The sequence below is a fragment of the Dasypus novemcinctus genome, chromosome 2, assembly GCF_030445035.2.
Source record: "Dasypus novemcinctus isolate mDasNov1 chromosome 2, mDasNov1.1.hap2, whole genome shotgun sequence".
In the NCBI taxonomy this organism is placed as follows: Eukaryota; Metazoa; Chordata; class Mammalia; order Cingulata; family Dasypodidae; genus Dasypus; species Dasypus novemcinctus.
In genome coordinates, this window is record NC_080674.1 from 122,762,154 (window position 1) to 122,774,847 (window position 12,694).

At 38.0% G+C, this 12,694-nt stretch overlaps 1 long non-coding RNA gene across 1 annotated transcript in view; it reads right to left on the reverse strand.

Annotated features, from left to right (window-relative positions):
• LOC111766269 (uncharacterized) overlaps window positions 1–12,115 on the reverse strand; it is a 61,991-nt gene extending 49,876 nt beyond the window's left edge. The window contains exon 1 of the long non-coding RNA XR_009180932.1: window positions 11,869–12,115. This is a non-coding gene — a long non-coding RNA (uncharacterized lncRNA). The remainder of the gene's footprint in view (window positions 1–11,868) is intronic.
• Between the last annotated feature and the right edge of the window lie 579 nt (window positions 12,116–12,694).

Consider the following 12,694-nt stretch of genomic DNA (forward strand, 5'->3'; position numbering starts at 1 on the left):
CATGGGAATCTTTTGGGGTTTTCCTGTTTCTTCCCTGGAGAGTTCTTTCGCTGGTTCATTCACCAAACACAGACTCAGACAGGCTTGTGATCAATAATCCTGGAGGCAACACCACCATCAATCACAAGAGATTGGAGTCCAATTTGGGAGAGGTATCTTCTCCCCCAAGCATAAGGATTTATTTTAGATATATTCATAGAATTATCTTAATCAAATGCTGTATTTGTGTCACTGTTTTCCTTGTAACAGTATTAAAAGCTGTTCTATTTAATAACAGAGGTCTAATAGTTTGTGGGTTTTTTTGTTTTTTTTTTTTACTTATAAATTTCTACAGAGTTTTATCACAACAGAGCTACTGAAGAAACTGCTTGTTACAAGGGCAAAAATCAGGCTGGCACACTCATGCCAGGACGGAGGCAAGAAGAGCAAATGAACAAAGTAAAAAACCACGTTTTGTGGTTCCCCTGACTATTCATAAGTATCTAATAAAATTTGTTCCAGTGCTGAGGACAATCAGAATCCATATCTTTAAACTCCTTGGCTGAAATAAGTCCTAAGCAAAGGAAAAGAGACAAGGTATAATTTAGAGAAAAAAATTAATAAAGTCATTAAAATTAAATCACAAGAATTAGAAAAGCTAGGCAAAAGAAGAGAGAAAATACATTTCATTTTTATCTTTTTTCTTTGAATTTGAAGTCAAATGCATGGGGAGAAACTCAGTGCTTTCCATTTCTGATGCTTTTGAAGTCTTTCCTTGAAATGGAATTATTGCTTTGCATCTTAACATCAAGCTGTGGGAGTGATTGTTGTTTGTTTTGGAAAGGTTTTTTTTTTATCCTTTTTTTTTTTCTTTTTGTAATGGATGAATAAATCCTGATAGGCATATGATGAACAAATGTTCCTTTCTGCAGGGGAGTATATCAAAAAGAAAAAAGACAGAAAATGAAAAATGTCCTTCAATGGCTGACCTTTTAAAAATATCCCATTATGACATCCACAATATCATGTTGAACACTAGTTAGGAAGGAATCATATTGGATACTGTTATTTTTTATGAACAATAATAAATAATAAAATAAGAAGCATCTAACATCTCCATTTGAGAAGAGTTGGAGCTATCTGAAGGCTTTTTGAGAGTTGACTCTCTAATCTCTTCCTCCTAAATAATCACTTCCTTCAATTCCGGGTTTTACCTGAATTTGTATATGTGTGAATTTCTTTATAGAAAGATGCTATCAAGTATGCATGCGATACAGGAATTGTTCATAAAGGCAAATTTGCCCAGGATTTATGTAGCTATGTGTGTCCATAAAATCTAAAACCACAATACCAGGGCATAGTGATAAGGTAGAGTTTTTTTCTTTTTTTTTCCCTTTCCTTTTTATTTATTTATTTATTTCTCCCCACCCCCTTGTTGTTTGCACTTTGCTTTGTGTTTTTAGGAGACACAACTTTGTGTTGTGTTTTTAGGAGACACTGGGAACTGAACCCCGGACCTCTGATATGGGAGGGAAGTACCTAATCACTTGAGCCACCTCTGCTCCTTGCTTTCTTTCCTTTTTACAAGAAATAGGTCTCTTTTATTATTTTAGTCTAAACTTGAAAATCTATGAGTTCTAAGGTCAAGTTAAATGAAAGGAATACCTTTTACTTTTATTTTATTTTTTATGTAATTATTTCAAATGACTTTTGAAGACCCTTTGCTTCATTCAAAAGCATTTTTTGGTTATGGTGTATAGAAGGGTGAAGTCCCATCCAAAAGGGGATAAATTGAAAGTACTTCATCCTAATTCATAAAACGTTAGATTAGAAGCAACCTTTGAGATCATCAGTCTATTCTTTTTTTTGAAGATAATCACTTGGCTTCCCTTGAACATTTCTAGTGATTAGAGACATTATATTTTAGTATTTGTCTTTGGGGAAATTACTAGAAGTTATTCTTTATCTTGAGATTAAATCTGCACACTGGTAATTTCTACATCCCAGAGCAATACACAGGAATACATGGAAGAAGTTATTTTAGGCCTTTTCAAATATTTGTAGAAACTTTTCATGTCTCCACTTAAGTCTCCCCTTCAACCTTCTCTGCCAAGGTTAAATATATTCACAACCATTTCTCATAGGATCAAGTTTTCAGAGTTTGATCAGGCAGGCTTTCTCTGGACCAAATTACAATCTCTCTATATAACATTCTGCTTAGTTTCTGGTAAGAAAGATAACTTTAGACCAAGCACCTCTCAACCCTCCCGGGGCATCTCAATCACCTAAGAACCTGGAAAAGTTACATCTCACTCTCAGACATTTGGTTGCAACATGTATGGATGGGGGCCTGGGTATCAGTATTTTCTAAAAATCCTTCAGTGTGAAAAAGGTAGGACCTATCTACTAACATTGTCTTGTCTACTTAGGGTTGAGTACATAGATAGCTAATAAATGTATGGCCAGGCCTGGCTGAGTCTTGAGAAAACATATCTAGGCATTTCAGTAAAGGTTAATACTTATCATTTATCAAACACTTACCCAAATGTGAACTCATTTAAATGTAAAATTTATAGATGAGACTTGAGGCTCAGATCAACAAAATGATATAACCAAAGTGATATTGCCAGGAGGAAGAGGCAAAGAATTGATTCCACTTCAGTTTATTTTAGTTAATTCAATCTCTATGTACATGGTATCTAACTTATACTCAGCACTGTGCTAGCTACTTACAGTACAATGATAAAAAGAACATACAGTGAAAGAGTCTAAATATTTCAATTATGAAATAATACAAATTTTAAACTGTTATATCCAGGTTGCTAAAGAAGCACATATGTCCACTGTGGCAGATTAAAGACAGCCACAAATTCTTTGACACTTCTATCATTGAGGAGTGGGGATTATGTCCCCTGCCCTTGATTCTGGATGGGCTCTATGACTCTTTTATTAATAGAATATGGATGGCAGAAGTGATGCTGTGCCAATATGCAGGTCTGGCTTTAAGGGACTGGCAGCTTCTACTTTCTGTCTTTGGGAATGCTTGCACTAGCAATGCTCCCTTTTGGTAACCCATCTGCCATGATGTGAGAATCCCAAACCATATGGTGAGCCCCTACAGAGGTGTTCCCATCAATAGCCTCAGTTGAATTCCCGGCAGAGAGCCAGCATCAACTATCAGCCCCAAGAATGAGCCATCTTGGATAACCAGCCCAACCGAGGATTGCTCTTACAGCTGTCCCAGCTGACACCTGACTGCAATCTTAGGAGACCCCCTGTATGAGAACCATCCAGCTGAGCCTAGTCAACCCAGAGAACCAAGAGAAATTAAAAAAATTAAGCCACTAAATGTATCCCAGTTTTGCGATGCTGAAATAGGTAACTGGAACAGTCATCTTGGGACTTAGAGAAGTCTTCTTCAACTTATTTTGAGTTAGAGAATGACTTCAAATTATCCAAAAAAGAAAATCAAGGAAAAAGTAAGAGCAAAAAGTAAACAGCCCAGCATTTTCAGGAAAATATAAGCAATTTAATTTTACTGAGATTAAAATGATGACAAAGGCTAGAAAGTGGAAATTTGACATCTCATGGTCTATGTGCTATATTGTAGACCTGGGGCTACTCCAGTAAGTCTTACTGCTCAGTTCTCATGAAGCTAGGAGTTTTAAATCATTAACCGGATGATAATAAACCCATAAGATACTCCATGTTGCTTATGAATATATTAATTAGTAGTGGATCAGGGCTCATTCATTAAATCATTATCCAACCAAAGACTTATTGAGCACTTAGTTGGTACTAGCTGTTAAAGGGATCAGAAAACCAAAAAGTTATGCTTTCTTTCTTTTAAAAGCTCGGATCATCTTTGATACCTAAATGTGGAAAGCAGAGAACAAAATACAGAACGGCAACTGATAGATGGAAAAAAAACTAGGAGTTGAGAGAAGAAAACATAGTCATGAGCTTCAATCCAAGAGGGAATTGTGGTTATTTACATTATGGGAAGGAACTAGCACCACCACCCCAACCAAACACCAGATTGATGCTCCTCTTCAAAAAAGACTTTTAAAAATGAAATAATAATGACAATGAAAGCAAATACTTAAATAGCACTAACTATGTGCTAGGCACCAGTCTAAGTGCTTTAAATATACTAACTCATTTAAATAAATGAAGTTACTTAATCTCAAAACAATCCTTTGAGAATTGTTAGTGATATTATTCCCATTTTAAAGATAAGCTACAGAGAGATTCACTGACTTCCTTAAGTAAATAGTGGAGCTGAAATTTAAACCTAGACAGCCAGTATTAGTCAATATGCTGCTGTTTCTCACTCTAATGCTACAAGGCTTATTTGAATGTGTTTCATAAAAGATGACTTTTTAAGGACAAGTTAGTGAACTACTTTTGCTTTCTTTGTATATTACCTATGGATGCTCTTAAAAAATAACAAAAAAAAATTATTTAGTTAAAATATCCATCACTCAGTCTATTATTTGGTCGTTTTACACCACTACCATCTTCAACTTTAATGGAGGGCAAAATCAATTTTGATTGCTATGGATACTTTCATAAGTAAAATAGAATCAGTACTTTGTTTCATCATTGGGGCCAATAACCCACTCTCTGATCCAGCACCCATGCCCAAAATTTCATCAAACACTTTTGTGAAAAAACTATAAAGATTACATTTAAGCTCTGAAGGCCCTAGTAGTTGAAAGCATGTCTATGCCATGATTTTAACCTTTCCTTGCTACTCATATTTGAACATATATCCGTCCAATTTGGCCAATTTGGCCAGAAAGAAAGCAGCTTGCAGTACAGAAAATGCAGGTGAAAGGAGAGCATACACCTTGTGGAGGAGCAAGCAAGGCTCAAGATTGCTTTCGCTTGTGCAGTAACATGCAGTGGAGGCTGTCCACAGGACACACACACATACACACACCTCATCGCAGGGAGGGGATCTGCATGACTGTTTTATTTTGTTTTGATTTTTCCTCCCACAAAACTGTGGTTCAATTTTATGCTCTTAAGAAAATCACTGTCTCATTAACCTCCAACAACAATTGGGAACATGTAAACCAGTACTTTTACTTCTCATTTTTAAATAGACCAGACCCAGAGGGATGAATCGTTTGGCGCATACTAGTAGAGGTAATAATAATAATAATGATAATAATCCGATCATGTATTGAGAATATACCATATGCCAAGCCCTATTCTTAGTATTCACTTACTTACTCTTCAAAGCAATCCTATGATGTAGAAACTATTAAAAGCTCCATTTTGAAAATGAGACAGAATCAGAGATTGTAAGTGACGTGGAAGGATCAAAAAGGAGTCAGCACTTGAACAAGCTGGGTTCTGAGAAGAGTAATTTGTCACTCTCTGTAAGTGTTGGGTCAGAGTGACTGCTTTCTTGTTTGATGCTTGGAAAATTTCCTGTTCTTTGCATTTGACAGTGCCTTGCTCATAGTTCAACTTAGATGTATTTTTACCTCCCCCTTTGGAAGATCTTGGTGGGATTGGATACTCTCCTTGAAGTCACTGTTTACTGTTTGGTGCTGTTTGAATAAATCTAGCAGGGACTGCAAGAAATAAGATAAGGTTGCCTAAAAGACAGTCATCAGAGCATGGCAGAAGAATCCACGTGCCAAACTGACAACTCTGTGCTTCATGGTGGTAGATGCAGAATCAGTACTCTTAAGAGAAAGAAAGCAATAAGGTAAATGCCTATTTTGCAAGATGCTAATTTTTAAAAAATCATAAATGTAGGTTTTTCCAAAATTGCAGCTCAAGTTTTTCTTGGTCCCGATTAAAGCATCACTTAGAATTTATAAAAGAAAAAAGACCATGTTTTGAAGCTGCTCGGGTTTTAGGGTGTGAGATGCTTTCTGCTCTCGAGTCTTCTCTTCTTTCCTCTCTTGGCATTTTGGAAGCCAGCAGGTACCCTCTTGACCTCAGACCCTGAACTTGTGTATTGGTGGCAGCTGCCAAGGGAATGAACCAGACACAGCAGATGTGGCAACAGCTGGACTGGACTCAGTTCATTTCAAAATTGGTTTTCAAGTGGGGCTCAGCCAAATAGCTCACCGAGCTCACCATGTATTCTTTTGTTAAAGTATAAAGAATTTGTGCATGAATTTGAAATTTTTATAAAAATTTAAAAAATATAACATTTTGATCCAAAGACATCAATTTAAAATTGAGGGCTTCCCACTCTGCTTAGTACCTGAGGCATAGGTAATTTTATAGGGTGATCAAGTCCTCATTTGTTAACCTTCATAAAGCTTTTCCTAGATACAAAATTAACTATCCTTTCAGATCCTCATTCGCCATATTATTAGAAATTGGGGAGCTGAGGACTAAACCAGGGCTTGCATCAAACTTTAAAGATTCCCAGCTATTTGACCTGTGGGTCAGCCTAGCCTGGTCATCTGGATTTTAAAAGCCTCATCCCTCACTCTAATAAATAACCAAATTTGAGGACCTCTGATTAGAAAGATTTTCTAAAGGCAACCATGATCCATTTTTGTGGTGAAAATTTTGATTCTGTTATTTAGATTTATCTGCGTCAGCATGGGTTGGGTTAAGCAAGAGCCTATGGAGAAAGAGACTTGGGTTCAAAAGCTGTCCCCATCACTTACCATCTGTGTGACTTTGGACAAAGTATTTAGCCTCTTGTTCTTGTGTCCTTACTATAAAATTAATGATAATAATAATAATAATACCTTCCTGTAGGGTTATTAAACTAGATGAGATAAATCACGTAAAGTGCTTAGCCCAGAATTTAACACTTGCTAAGTGCCCAAGAGATACTAGTGTCCTTCTGTCCCTCTCCTTGCTCTTCTGTTAGAGCCAGTCCCATTCTAATAAACATATATGTATGGGCATGTAGTCAATAGTTATACTGAACTTCTTCCAGTGGCATTGGGTATGCTCTAGGCAACATGAAAATTCTTAATATTTGTTGAACAGAAGTGGATAATGAAGCTGGTGTTTGCTCTCAGTGGGAAACATTGTGGCTGGAGGGACATTAACACAGAGAAAAAGAGGAATAGACCTTAGCACTCTCTCCCCTATTTCTTCTACATCTACTTCTCACTGGTTAATAACAACAACAACAAAAATCTAAGATATTCCTTCAAAGTGAGAGAAGACAAGACTTGCCAGCCTCACAGACAACCTTCTCATTCTGCCTCAAGGCATACTTTTTGGGTGTAGAACTGGAATGGACAGGCTCTATAATAGTATCTGTTTTGCATATTCAGGTTTCATTTAAGACTTTGACAAAAAAGAATTCTTCTGCAATAGAATTCCAATGATATTCCTAGTCTACCTTCCATTATAGAGGAGGAAACTGAGGCCCTGTCAAGTTAAGTAATTTGCCAGGTTCCTTTTGCAAATAAGTAGTTGAATTGGGTGGTAAACGTAGATCTCCCGATCACCCAGTCTTTCTTTTTCGGGTTGTAGTGGTGCTCACCAGACTTGAATGCACACAAGAATGACCTGGGGGGCTTGTTAAAATGCAGCTTCTGATTCAGTAGGTCTGGGGCAGGGCCTGAGACTGTTCCTAGCAGGCTGTCAGGTGTTAGCAAGCAATAGTCTTTTAACTGTATAGCTGTGATGTCCCAGTCTAGATCTTGTGAGCTCTGCAGACCTGAAGATTTCACTCACTCCTATAATGAATCAATCTCTCTACTTTTCTAACTTGGAAACTCTCCTTAGAATGTGTCTCTTCTCCTTTCCATGGATCAGGAGCCCACTATTCATGAAGGCTTCCCTCTCTGTTCCAGACTCATTCATCATCTCATTTGTCAACTCTTAAAAGTTAACATTTAATTATTGTCTTGACGTTTCTACAAATTGTTTCTCATGTATTTGTATCTTTATAACTAGATCATAAATCCCTGTAGACAGGAATTCTGTTCTGATTTTTTTCAATTCTGAATGTTCGTAAAATGATTAACAAATATGTGTGGGGCTAAGAAAATCTACCCACGTCAGCTCGACTGGCACAAGATGGTGAGAAATTGTTGACTTTCTTATTCATGTGTATATTTAAAAATAAACATCATTGTCATTGCTGCTCTTTTTCATCAGCACAGCTTTAATGTTTTGTTCTTCCCTAGGTAGAATTTCTGAACCAGCATTTGCTTCACTCTGTCAGGGTCAGTTCTAGCTAGTTGTTGCTTAGCAATAATAACGACATGTTGAGAATCATCTGGTAGGCTTTGAACACCCTGAGCAGAGGTTAGCCAAGGGCAGCAGTTTGGTTAATTGTGACTTCCAGTCATCACCGGGAGACCAGTACAGATGAGGAAAGGAAAGTACTGAAACTGCTGCAAAATGCATTTTAAATTACATTTTTGGTACCCAAACACATTTTAAAAATTAACCAGTAATAAAATCCTTAATCTCTAGGCCATTTCCATGTGCTTGAACAGTTGACATAGAGAACCAGCCTAAAATAACATATTCTCCCAAAGAGCCTATGAGTCTATGAGGCTGTTTGATGGTGTGTCTAGCTCCCTACCTTCCTTCTGGAATTCTCGGTGTGTGACTGATGATGATGGGCAGATCAGGATGCCCATGAAGTATTTTAAGTGACTTCTGGTCATTTGCTCATTGTCAGGCCAGTTCCTGAACTAGTTCTCTTCTATTTTGAGCATGAGATGTAAAGAATGATAGATTCTGTCCATCTTAAAAAAAAAAATCCCTAAATGAATTTGAAGTTGTTTTCAACCACGAGCTCCACTTGACTGCAAAGTGATATTTACTGTTACTGCTCTCATCAAACTGCTGCCATTATTACCGTCCTCCTATGTGGAACATCAAGGCTCCAGAATGCTGGAATGCTGTTGAGTATGACCGAAGAGAGCCAGGCCTCTCCAAGAGGACATAAAGGGAAAATGGAAAAACTAAGCCTGAAAAATGTATGTTTAGAAAAGCATATCAAGCTCACCATACCCATTACAACCAGACACGACACTTTAAAGCATTATATTTATGAAGTCACTTTCACACTCAATATATATAATGCCCTCCCACCATGCCCATAGGTTAAGGTTTGAATACTGCGTTCAGGTATTCAAGATTTGCCCCAGCTCATATTCCTTTTTGCTTCAAAATGTATCCTCACTCCATTTTCACTACATGTAAGATTCTTTCCTTCTGCTGTGCATGTATTTCCTTCCCAATTAGATTGTAAATGCCTTATTGTCAGCCACCTGTTTTATCTGCTTTCATATCATTCAGAGCATGGAATCCTGGCCTTCCTTGGTCCCTCCCAGATCATGTGTGTCTATCTCCCTCCTCCAGCATGATTACCCCCACCCACTTCCCTTGTTAATCTTGAATAAAGCATAGCTACAGGCTTTCCTGAGCCTGAGCTTCACATTAAACTGTTTGTCCTGATTAGGTGTGTGGTGGCCAGAGACGAGATACACCACCCCGAGGCCTTTGAGCCATGGACTCTCCTTGACTCAATGTGGGTCTGTACTTTGCACCTGGGTTTTCTCTTGATTTTTCTCATTAGCACCCCAAAGAGTCACCTGGTAGCCCAGAATCTCCATGTTCTTCACAAACCTTCGCCTGACCTTTGGTCTCACCCAGTAGCCTAACCCACCACCAAGATTTAACCTGGTAAGCATCAAGACCTGCCGCAACCCTGCCCAAGCTGGACGCCGTGAACTGTGCTGCTTAGCTTCCCCTGCTGCTGCATCCTGACCCCACGAGAGGAGCACAGGAGTCTTGGCATCTGCCTAACTATTTCAGGTTTCTAGAGTTTTGTTTCCCAGGGGTAATCATGGACGTTCCCCTGTGCAGTGTTTAGCAGACGGCAGGACTGTTATCTCCCTAAGAAAAGTTTAAATTCAGTTTGGCCTGGAGACAGAATAGAGAGAATGTCATGAAGAATGTCCTGTTTGTCTATGACTTAGTACACTGAAATCAAAAAGCTCCCTGGGGTGAAATCATTACCATGCCTCATAACATTCATTGTTTATAATCTGGGAAAATCTGCTACAATATGCTGTTATAAACTTGGGAAATTTTAGGAGGAAAAGCAGTTGTTGGTCATACTCACCATGTGCTAATATGGTGAACGGCTCAATACAGACTCTAAATATGCTGATATTCTGAAAGTTGCCAAGTAAATGTGCTGTCTACTTAAATTTTATACATGTCCAGGCAAGTGCATTATTTCTGCCTCATGTTTTCCAGAGAAAAACTCTATTATGCCCTGAGATTATTTCTACTTATTTACATTTGTTCTCACAATTGCAATAATGATGTGCCTTTTAGAAAACCTTTAAAAAAAGTATGTGTAAAAAGAGAAAAAAGAATAATGAACTATAATCACACCATCCAATGATAATTATTGCTCTTCCTCTCACTCATCACCATATGTATCATATTTACCAAAATTAGATCTTTATTTACATAAAATTATAAGCTTTTTTTAATGGACAAAAGTCTACTATTATTTTTCATCTTAATAAATATGTATCTATGCAATTCCTTTTAATGGCCACATTCAATTCTTTTACTGATGCCCTGTACTAGGACCAGTCTCCTATGATTGGATATTGTAGGGATTCATCTTTTTACTTTTATAAAATTGCTGTGGAAATATCCTTCAGTCAACATCTTGGAGCTCTTATTCTTAAGTATAAATATGCAAAAGTAGAATGTCTGGCTAAAGAAAATGTACAATTTTCAGCATTAGGTACTTATTGCCAAATGGCTCTAAAGGAAGTTTTTATCATTTTGTCTTCTCTCCAGTAGCAAAGATATGGAAATGTACTTTTTTTTACACCCCATTGAAGTTCTTTCAGTTACTGGAGTTCTTTTAAATATTTGTCAAGCTGACAGGAAAGAATAATGTGCTTTGTTTTATTTTAATTATTCATTTAGTAGATATTTATTGAGCACCTATTGTGTACTAAGAACTATTGGGGTGAAGAGATACAGAGCTAAAGAAGTCAGAAAAAAAGTTCCCTTCTTTTGTGTAATAAGAATATAATTCTAGGATGTGTGTGGGGTAATCAATAGGCAAACAAAATAATATTATTGATAGGTAGTAAGAAATATTATGGTGATAATGGAACAGCAAGTGACTGGGAAACTCCATTAGAAAAAAAAGTGGTCAGGGAAGACCAATTAGAGGAGAACATTTGTGTTGAGACCTGAATGACAAAAGGGAGCCAGCCTTGCAGAGATCCTGGAGAAAAGCTTTCCAGGCAGAGAGAATAGCTAGTGTAAAACCACTGAGGTTCATAAAGGTCATGGCAACATTATTCACAATTGCCAAAAGGTAGAAACAATCCAAATAATGAATAGGTAAACAAATTGTGGAATATCCATACAATGGAATATTATTCAGTCATCAAAAGGAATGAAATGCTGATATATGCTACCATGAGGATGAACCCTGAAATCATTACGCTAAATGAATGAAGCCAGACACAAAATGTCACATACCATGTGATTCCTTCTACAAGAAATGTCCAGAATAGATAAATCCATTGAGACAGAAAGCAGGATAGTTGTGGCCAGGGGCTAGGGGGAGAGGGGAATGAGGAGTGACTGCTAATGGTACAGAGTTTCCTTTTGGGGTGATGAGAATATTTTGGAGCTAGATAAAGATGATGGTTGTACAACACTGTGAAAGTACGAACCACCACTGAAGTGGACAGTTTAAAATTGCTAATTATATGTTACATGAATTTTACCTCATTTAGAAAATAAACCATTAAGGTGAGTACGAGTTTGCTGTGTTTGAGGAGCAGAAAAGCCAGGCTGGGGGCATGTGAGAGCTGCAAGGAGTGGGGTAGAAAGTTTTCTGTCCCCCTTCCAGAGGCAGAGGATTTTTGCTTTTCCCCTTACCTGTTAGCATGGATCTTTGCCTTTACGCTGTGTATAGGAGGCTTTCTCAGCTCTTCTCCAGGGGTAGACAGGCCTTACGGTACCCCTCCTGGAAAGCAATGGATGTATGCCTGGGCCATGGAGGAAGAGAGTTTGCTGCCCCCATCAGCATTTGCTTCATTGGTCTGGGAAAACAGGCAGGGTTTCTGTGGCTCTCCCCCAGCACCTCCTGCAGAGGCACGTGGCCAAGGGGAGTCTCTCCTTGGGCCTCCTGCCTTGCCTCCAGGGTTTCTTGTGACTGCCTGCAAAAGCAGGCACCAGGGAGTGTACACTGACCATGTGTTTGGAGTTTCCAGCTATTCCACATTGATGGTCTGGCCCACACTTGTCCTTTACGAATTTGTGAATATTTTAGCTGCTTTCTTCTTAGATGCTTGTGGTTATTTCTTTCTCCCATTCTCTGTCAAGGTGAGACAGTTCATATGCCTTGTGTCACCTTGGAAAGGCTGGCCACCCAATTGAATTCAGTTCACTTGTTTGCCTACTGTCCCTCAGCTCACTGATGGGCTCCAGAAAGTTATGATTTTGTAGGTCATCTCTCTTTCTCATTGTTAGTTTAGGAGTGGTGTTTGTTTACTATGGCTTTCTGCATCCTCACTGGACATGGTGCACTCTCTCTTTACTTTCTAATTTGTGCATAGTCAAATCAATCCTTTTTTTTTTTTTACCTTTGTGGTTTCTGCATATGGTGACATTTCTAGGGGAAAAACTCTCACCGAATGTTATATAAATATTCGTCTTTATGTTTTAAAATATTTCTTAACTTTTCTTTTCATAGTTAGATGTT